Raw genomic sequence first — 10,002 nt, forward strand, 5'->3', positions numbered from 1 at the left:
ACAAGCCCAGATCCCTCCAAGTCTTGCCCTCTTTATGCTTCAGTATCCAGATCTCTCCATGTTTCCACGTCTATGTACGTGGCTCTGTTCTTTTGTCATTCCGCCTTTCTGTGTGTCTATGTCTCACTTCTGTCTCTCCATGTGCCCCGGAGCCTTTGGAACTGAGGCCCTTCATCTCTTACCACATTGTCCTGCTCTCAAGATGCTTTTAACTTCTTCTGGTGCATCCCGGAGGGCTCTGGGATAGGCATAGGCTGTTCTCAGTTTACGGATTTGGAAACTGAGGCACCGGGTGCTGCCACCAGGCTCTCATGTTTGGGTCTCTCCCTTTTATGAGCTCACCAAGCTCTTGTCCCCTAGGTACCACCTACCACTTGTTCCGGGCAGGACTGGGGGGTATGGGGGGCGACTAGCACCTCGGACAGCTCCTGCAAGGTGCAGGGGCGACCGCGCCCACCCTCTCCGGAAGGTAGGTGAAGCGGCCCGAGTCTCGCGAGAGCGGCTGCAGTAGGCAGCGGCGGCGCGGGCGCGCGAGCCGGCCTCGGACACGCGCGCTTCCTCCCAGCCCCCAGTTCCGGAGCGGCTGGCGGCCGGCTCCGCGCCGCATCACCGGGTGCATCGCCAGGTCCTCCGTCGGGTGTCTCGCCAGGTACATCCCTAAGTGCGGCGCGGCGCGGCGCGGAGGCCTTTCCGTAGCTGAGAAGTCGGGGTGGGTGAGTCCGGGCCTGGAGGCCGTGGGGAGGGCTTTGCGTGGAGCTGGGCTCCAGGGCCATCAGCGGCTCCAGTCTTCTACCTTCAAAGTGTCACCTTTGCATCCGGGGGGACAGGCCGAGCTGCTGGAGAGGTGGGCGGTTGAGGTGACCTTCCTGTTTGGAGTGGGAGAAGTGCTCTCTGGGCACCCTAAATTGGTCCTTCCCGACCCCCTCCCCCGCTCCTGCAGAGGGAACCCGGGATTTGGGTGACGTCAGACCCTTAGATTCTGGAGCCCTCCATCCCCCCAGCTCCACCTGGCATTCCTTAGAAACGAGCTTCCTCTTGGGGATGGTGCACGCGGCGGGGTTGGGGGCTGGAATCAGATGACTGTGGCTTCACCGAAGGCGCCTGCAGGTGGATCTAAGTTTTATTCACCCCGAAACGGGCGATCTTTTTACAGCGGGTTGAGCAGCCTGCTGTTTCGGAGGAGGGGGATGGGTGCGCTGGCCTGGGCCGGGATTCTACCAGGCTTTGGGTAGTGGGAAGGGGTGCCGTATGTAGAGCATTCCAGTGTTGCCACCAATTGGTCACGAGGAAGGAGAGGAGGTGTTTGGAAACGAACCCATCTTTACCATGGGTTTCTCCTGACCTGCAGATTAGGGGAGTCAGGGGAGACTAGGTAGGACTGAGAATTGGCCGTCACAGGCCACTTAAACCTGTAATACCCCAGCTTCCCTGTGGGGTGGTCAGTGTTCCCAGGAGACAGGGAAGGAGAGGCGTGAGCCATTAGCAGGAGGCTCTCTGGAGATGAGATGTGGAAGGAAGGAGGCAAGAGAGGGCGTCACAGAGCTCAGTGGTGGGAATGAAGCACAGCTGCCCCACCCCCAGCCCAACCATGTGACTGTGCCTGTGGGGTGTGTGTGTGTGTGGTGGTGAGGGGAGTCTAGAGAATTTTGCAATCTGTGCTCTACCAGTTAGGCTTATCCCATCAGAGCTGTGAAAGAGGGAGCGGGTTCTGGTAAGGACCATGACTGGCAGAGAGATTTTGCTTGGGATTGCTAGTTAGGTTCTTTGTGAACTTAGGGAGCCAGGGGGCAATGGAGTTTGCATTGCTCAAAGAGTACCATCTGGTGACTAGGCCACAGAAGGTGGGTCTGGTAAACCCGGTGGAATGTTAGTGGGGTCCTGGAAGGGGAGCCCTATGTGAGGGGACCTGGGCTCTCTAGCTGGTTCTTTAGCCCTTTCCCTGGCTGGTCACATGTCGAACAAGTTGATTCCCCTCTCTGGGCATCTTTCAGCCAGCACCTTTCTCTGGGGACAAAATAATAGGACTAAATAGTGACCTCCCTTGAGGAAGTCACTAGTTTAGAAGAATCCTGGGTTCTTCCTTTTTCCTCGTCTTCCCTCTGCCTGTCTGGCCTCCTCCCCACCAGATTTCCTCTGCATGCTCCATTTCCGGCCCTGCTGTCAGCCTGGAGTATGAAGGTTTCCTGAAGGAAGTGTGGTGTGGCAGGGTTGACAGAAGTGGTGGCATTAGCCTGTTGGGGGAAGGTATCCGTCTTTCCACTTCCACATCTTGAGAGGATGCCCAAGTCTTAAGCACTTATTAAATATGGGTTGATTGTGCTCTGTGCTGGTCCCTCTGGTCTGATCTGAGGCAGGTTTGACTACCTTCTGTCCACCATGGGCTTTATTTTCCCTGTTTCAGGGCCTGTCACCCCAACTTCACACTATAGAATGAAACAAATTACAGTCTAGGGTTCTGGAACAACCTTCAAGTTATATTGAAGTGATGGCACCTACCTATAACTCCAGCAATTGAGAGGCCAAGGCAGGATTGGTGGGAATTCAAGGCCTATCTGGGCTACCTAGCAAGACCCTGTATCAATAAAGAAGCAAGCCACCATCTGTGAGGGAGGAACGAAGAGACTGGATGAGAATGAGTGAGCTGAATGCTATGTGACTGACTCAGGATTTATTCCTTGGGATGCAGAGCAGGGATGTCTGGGAAGGCTTTGCAGAAGTAGGCGGGAGAAATAATAAGATTTAGAGAAAAGGCTGTTGGTTTAGGGGCACTGAGGTGGCTAGATGCAATATCCTGCATAAAGTTGGGTGTTTAGAAACCAGTCAGCCTGTGGTAGAGAAACAGGTGATGGGGAGGGAAATTTGTAGTTGATTGATACAAAACCTTGAATGCCAGGCACAGTGTCTGTGGGAGGCTACTGAGGAGACATCAGCAGCATGGTGATAGCATGGTCAGGGGAGTACTGTTTTCTGAGGATGACTCACAGTTCTGGGTTTCCAGGGCTAGAGATGGGACTGAAAGATAAGGGGACCAGAGATAGAAGCACCATCATGGCAGAAAGGCTCTTGGGGGCATAGAAAATGACCATTCTGCCACAGACGAGGAGTTCTTGATAGTAAACTGGGAGCAGTTAGAACTAAGTGGCCTCAAACATTTGGCTGGATCTGGATCTGAGGCAGGTTTGACTCTCTTCTAAGGACTCTATTTTCCCTGCTTCAGAACCTGTCCCCCTAACTTCACACTAAGGAATGGAACAATTATTACCGTCTTGGGTTCTTGAACAACTTTCAGGTTATATGGAGCCAGATTTGGTGGTATATGCCTCTAATCCCTGCAGTTAGGAGACTGAGGCAGTTGGATTGCTGGGAGTCTACATATCATGTGTCAGGCCAGCTAGGGCTACCTAGGAAGATCTTTTGTCAAATCAAAAACAAAACACAACAAAGCAAAATTTTCAGGTTGTATATGCTGTTTTGTTTGTTTTATTAAGCCTGCATTTTAGAGAGATTCTTACTTGAGCAATAAATCGTTGATTCTCCTGTTTTATAGTCTAAGAACTTCAGTTGCAGAAGCCAGAGATTGTTTTTATCCCCTTTCCCTGAGAAAAAGACTAACATTATACTAAGGGCAAAGATCCCTGGTGGCTTCCATTTCTGTGACCCCAGCCTTGTGAAACCCTCCCAAGCCCTAAGTTGTCTCTGCTTTAACTTTTAATTACAAACCTGGCTTCTCTAGTTCTAAGAAGATCATTTATATTAGACCTTAACTTTTCTGTCACTGTGCAAGAGATACCTTTGAGAAACAGCCTAGGATCTGTGATAAGGGCCAGGCCAGAGCCCGTTAGGGGAGCGTTTTCCCTTGAAGCTCCTGTGAGTTACTTTTAGCTCCCACCCCTTCCCTACTTGTCTTCCTTGTTTTTCTGGAGGAGTTTCCTGCTGGAATAGTCTCTCATTTTACATCCCATTCCCACCAGCCAAATCTGTGAGTCTGGTCATCATTGGCATTTGGCCATATATGGAGTCTTGAAATCTAGTATCCTTCTCTGACCACAGCCCAGCTTCTGATTTACCTGCTTTGTGACCTCAAGGAGGCCCACAGTCTTCTGACACTTCCGTTTTCTTTATCTCATGAGCAACACTTCTTCTGTTTCCCTTCTGGATTCCATGCCCTCAATCACTGGGCCACCTTGCCTGCGTATCCTACCCAGCAGCAGACCACAGTTCTGGATTCCATACTCAGAATTTGGAAAGCCTCTGGAGACCAGCACAGACTAGGGCAGTCTGACTCTGCTTCCAGCAGGGTATCTATCATATCTTAGTCATCTTTCTATGACTTCTAGAAAAAAAAAATCTTTCTCTCCTCAATCTGTTCCATGGAGGAATATTCCAACCTGGCTTCATTCCTCAAAGTCCTTTACTCCCTTAGAGAGTGGAGGGGGCAGGGGATGGGAGGCGAAGCCTATCTTCCTCAGCCCCCCCCCCCCCCTCCCCCACAAGGCGGCCTCGGCGCGCACCCCCCCCCCCCCCCTCCCCCACAAGGCGGCCTCGGCGCGCACCCCCCCCCCCCCCCTCCCCCACAAGGCGGCCTCGGCGCGCACCCCCCCCCCCCCCCTCCCCCACAAGGCGGCCTCGGCGCGCACCCCCCCCCCCCCCCCCCAACTTGCCCTCCCTCCCTCTCTCCTTCCTTCCTTTCTTCTCTATGAGACAGGCTCTTATGTAGTTCAGGCTGCTTTCCAACACACAGATCCTCTTGCTTCAGCCTCCCAAGTGCTGGGATTCTAGGCATGTGCCACCTCATCAGGCACTTTCTGTGCATCTCTTGAATCCCAGTAAGGGGGGTCCTAGTTCAAACCCCCACTGTGTACTATGGGTGCTGACCCTTCGTGTCTCCCAAGGTACCCCTGCCTATCACTTATTTACCCCTCTACTGTATCTTCACTCTTTTACTGTTTTCCTTAATATCTTCCTCCTGCTTGTAAATATAGTCAACTCTCCTGTCCTGAGAAAAAAAGCTTCCTATTCCAGTGTCCTAGCTATTGCTGCTTTATGCATTTACTTATTTATTTATTGAAACAGGTTCTTATAGCTCAGACTGGACTCTTTCTCCTTCTTTTGAGGGGGTGTCGGGGAGACAATGATGATGACAAGGATGGTCTTGAAATTCAAGATGGCCTGGAACTCACTGTGTAGCCAAGGTTGACCTTAAAACTGATCCTCTTGCCTCTGCCTCACAAGTGCTGGAATTATAGGTGTGTGCTGCCACACCCAGTTTATGGTGTGTTTATGGGGTGCTGGAGTTTAAACCCATGACCTTGTGCATGTAAATACTCTACCAACTGGAGCTATAGCCCCAGACCCTGGCTTCAGTTTTGATATTGGATCTTGCTCTGTATAGTAAACCCCCATAGGGTTTACTATATAGCCCAGGCTGGCCTTGAACTTGGGATCCTGCTGCCTCAGTCTGCTGAGTGTGTTAGGATTGTAGCTTCATTTGCTGTTATCATTTCAAACCCATGATTTTGTTTTTACCACAAAGGGGATATATGACCATTGTAGAAATTTTAGAAAATGAACATAAAAAGGAAAAAAATCTTACTACCAACAGACAATTGCTCTTGGCCTGCAATGATAGCTCATACCTGAAATCCTAGCACTTGGGAGTTTGAAGCAGAAAGATGACTACAAATTGGAGGCCAGCCTGATCTAAATAGTAAGCGCCAGGCCAGCAAGGACTACATAATGAGACCTTATCTTTAAAATAAAAAACATAGGCCTAGAGTGGTGGTGCATGCTCTTAATCCCAGCAATCTGTGAGATTGAGTCCAACCTGGTCTGCATAGTTGCAGGCCAACTAGGGCTACAAGGAGACCCTGTCTCAAAACAAAACAAAAAACCAAATATGAGTAAATAAACAAAAGAGAGGGAGAAAACTGCTATTAATATTTCAATATTTGATGTCTGGTATTACTGATACTTTTTTTGGAAGGGTTTCTCTACATTTTTAAAAACAATTAAAAAATATTTTTATTATTTACTATGTGTATGAGTGTATTGCATGCATGTAAGTGTACCTGTGTCGTGCAGTGTCCATGGAGGTCAGAAGTGGGCATTGGATTTCCCTTGAACCGGAGTTACGGACAGCTGTTAGCTGCTATGTGAGTTCTGAACCTGGGTCCTCTGCAAGAGCAGCCAGTGTTCTTAACCACTGAACCATCTCTCTAGCCCCTTAAAAACAGTTTTTTATTATTGTTGTTGTTATTATTATTATTATTATGGTCTTTTGAGACAGGGTCTTCCTGTAGCCCCAGCTGTCCTGGAACTCACTACGTAGACCAGGCTGGCCTTGAACTCACAGAGATCCATCTGCCTCTGCCTCCCAAAGGTGTGTACCACCACGCCTGGCTTATTATTATTTTTTAATGTGTATGAGTGTATTGCCTGAATGTGTGTAAGTGCATCTGTGTCATGCAGTGCCCATGGAGGACAGAAGAGGGTGTCGGATACCTTAGAACTGGAGTTAGGATGGTTGTTAGCTGCCACATGGGTGCTGGAAATTGAACCTGGGGTCCTCTGCAAGAGCAGTCAGTGCTCTTAACTACTGAGCCATCTCTCCAGCCGCCTAAAAACAAATTTTAAAGATTTATTTTATTTAGCACTTGGGAGGCATAGGCAGAGGGATGTATGTGAGATCGAGGCCAGCCTGGTCTACATAGTGAGTGCCAGGCCAACTGGGGCTACAGGAAGACCTTGTCCCAAAAAGACTTTAAAAAAAAATTATTTTTAAGTAAGTGTGTGTGTGTGTGTGTGTGTGTGTGCGTGTGTGTGTGTATATGTATGTATGTATGCATGTCAGTGCAGGTACCCTTGGGAACTAGAGTAGTTGAATCCCTCAGGACATGGAGTTGCAGGTGGTTGTGAGCCACCCCATGTGGGTGCTGAGAAATTTACTCAGGTCCTCTAGAAGAGCAGTAAGTGGTCTTAACTGCTGAGCCATCTCTCCAGTCTGGGTTTCTCTAATTTTTTAAATTGAAAAATTAAAAAAATATTATTTAAGAAATATTATTTTATTTTATGTGTATTGAGTGTTTTGCCTACATGTATGTAAGTGCACTGTGTACCTGTAATGCCCCCACAGAGGCCAGAAGAGGGTGTTGGATCCCCTGGACATTGAATTAATGGATAGTTGATAACTACCATGTGGGTGCTGGGTTTCATACCCCAGTCCTCTGGAAGAATGGCAAGTGTTCTTAACTGCTAAGCCATCTCTCTAGCCCCTTAAACTTAAATTTTAGTTATTATTACTATTTGTGTTTGTATATAATGTGTATGTGTGAGTGCATGTACACACATGTCATAGCACATGCACATGTGGAGTTGAAAGGATAACTTTCAGGACAGAGTCAATTCTCTCCTGCCATGAGATCAGGATTGAACTCAGATCTTCATCACTGGCCCCGTAATTGATATTTTATGTGTATATTTGAAATTTCAGGGCTGGTGAGATGATTCAGCAGATAAGGGTACTTGCTGCCAAGCCTGATGACCTGAGTTCAATTCCCAGGACCCACATGGTGGAAGAAAGAACTGATTCCTGCAAGTTGTCCTTTGTTCTCCACATGTGTGCTCACCCTACAACAAATTTTAAAAATTAAACAAAAATTCAGCTTGGCATGGTGACCCACACCTATAATCCCGGTACTCAGGAGATAGAAGCAGGAGGATTAAGAGTGTAAGGCTAGCCTCAGCTACATGAGACCCTGTCTTAAAACAATAACAAAAATTTCTGCTAAGCTCTTTGAAAGATGCAGAGTCTAGTAGGCTTTTTCTTCTCCCTCCTATTTTCTTAGTTTTGGGGCAGCTGGTCTCTATTCTAGCCACCTCCTTGAAGCTTTGGCCTCTGATTACTAAGTCAGTCTGAGTCACACCTCATAGCTCCTGGCTATGGACATTACGTTGTTGACCCAGTTAACCACTCATTAAAAAGATTGAGATAGATCTGCACTCATAAATAGGAAATTTTTTCTTTCTTTAAAAAAAAAAAATTTTTTTTTTGGAGCTGAGGACCGAACCCAGGGCCTTACACTTGCTGGCCAGGTGCTCTACCACTGAGCTAAATAGTGGTGCATGCCTTTAGTCTCAGCACTCAGGGAGGCAAAGACAGGCAGATCTTTGTGAGTTCGAGGCCAGCTTGGTCTACAGAGTGAGTTCACGTCAACTAGAGCTACATAGTAGGACCTTGTCTCAAAAAAGAAAAAAAATTTCAATATTCTCTTTGGGCTACCAAGTCTGTGTCCAACCTCACTGTTTGGCTTGGGCACATCTACTGACTCCACCATTGTACCAGAAAAGCACACATTGCTCTCTAAAGTGACATCTTTCAGATATTTGGTGGCTTTTCGGATGTGTTTATACCCTGATGGCCTGACAGTTTCAAGGTATACTTAAAGTGAACACAAAGATTTGAACCTGTTGCTTTCATGGTTTTGTGGGGTTTTCTGGGTCAAGTGAGGAGGGACTCATTTTCACAGGTCACCTCATGCTGCTTACAGAAAGAGCAGATTTGGAGTTCATTAAGAAATTATTTTAACATAGACTTAAGCATGAATGTGAAAAGAAAGAAGGACAGTTAGGAAAGGACATACACCCAAGTGTGGGTGAGGCTTCTCAGGAGAGTTGCACTGAAAAATTTTTAGAAGGGGCTGTTGAGTAGGAAAAAACAGATTATGATGTATAACCTCATGTTTGGGCCATGAGCATATCTGTACATTAAAATGAAAAAAAGGAACTTTCTGAATCAATCCAATAGGCCTTAACATAAATGAAATGCATGAAATCCAGTGGGGGAACTGTGGGAGCTGCTGATGGGGAAGAAGGTATAAAGAGGAGTAAGAGGTTCTATATGAAATACACAAAAATTCAATAAAAAATATGTTATTTTAAAAAAAGGAAAAAAAAGGAACTGGGGCTATGGGTATGGCTCAATAGTAGAGTCCTTGCCTAGCATGCATGAGGCCCTGGGTTCAATCCCACACAAACAAAACATTGAAAGCCCTAAGTGTTCGATGGTTAAGGAATGAGCTCCTGAGAAAGGAAATTTTAGGACTTTTTTTTTTTTTTAAGATTATGTACTTTTTTTAAAGAAATATTTTATTTATTATTTTATGTGTGAGTATATTACCTGCATGTATGTGAGTGCACCTGTGTTGTGCAATGCTGCGGAGGTCAGAAGAGTGCTTTGGATTCCCCTGAAACTGGAGTGAAAGATGGTTCGTAGCCATCATGTGGGTGCTGGGAATCGAACCCGGGTCCCCTGCAAGAGCAGTCAGTGCTCTTAACTGCTGAGCCATCTCTCCAGCCTCAGATTATGTACTTTTAAAAAAAATATTTTATTTATTTTACTTTATGTTTATGAGTGTATGCCTGCATGTGTGTAAGTGCACCCGTGTAGTGCAATGCCTGGAGAGGTAGAAGGCGGCAATGGATTCCCTAGAACTGGAGTTACGGATGGTTGTTAGCTGCCATGTGGGTGCTGGGAATTGAACCTGGGTCCTCTGCAAGAGCAGCCAGTGCTCTTAACTGCTGAACCATCTCTCCAGCCCCAAGATCATGTACTTTAAAAAATATTGTGCTGGGCTTGGTGGCCCACACCTTTAATCCCAGAACTCAGGAGGCAGAGGCAGGAGGATCTCCAAGATCAAGGCCAACCTGGTCTGCATAGTGAGTTCTAGGCCAGCTGGGGCTACAGAGAGACCTTGTCTAGAATTTGTGTGTGTGTGTGTATATGTATATGTATAGTATGTGTGCATGATATAGCTGTGATATCTGGGCATGTGTGGCAGTCAGAAGATAACTTTATAGAGTCAGTTTTCCCATTCTGCTTTTATATGGGTTTCCAGGATGAATTCAGGTTTCGAGCCTTGGTCAGCAAGCACCTTTACCACAGTCTCTCTCACCCTGCTTTTTTTTTTCCGAGACAAGGTCTTATGGTAGGTTGCTACTGGCCTT

General features: G+C 47.3%; 1 protein-coding gene across 5 annotated transcripts in view; it reads left to right on the top strand.

The window, feature by feature from the left end:
* The first annotated feature begins 524 nt into the window (after positions 1-524).
* Positions 525-10,002, top strand: part of Scamp5 (secretory carrier membrane protein 5) — a 35,527-nt gene continuing 26,049 nt past the window's right edge. For 2 of the 5 annotated variants that reach the window (XM_029565095.1, XM_017798975.1), the window contains exon 1: positions 525-709. The gene's annotated coding sequence lies outside the window, so the exon portion shown is untranslated. Of the gene's footprint in view, positions 714-1,084; positions 1,108-10,002 lie in introns of those variants that run through there. The other 3 variants (XM_008836521.3, XM_017798974.1, XM_017798977.2) reach the window with 3 other exon arrangements.

Source organism: Nannospalax galili, unplaced genomic scaffold, assembly GCF_000622305.1.
Source record: "Nannospalax galili isolate Female #2095 unplaced genomic scaffold, S.galili_v1.0 scaffold54, whole genome shotgun sequence".
Lineage (NCBI taxonomy): Eukaryota > Metazoa > Chordata > Mammalia > Rodentia > Spalacidae > Nannospalax > Nannospalax galili.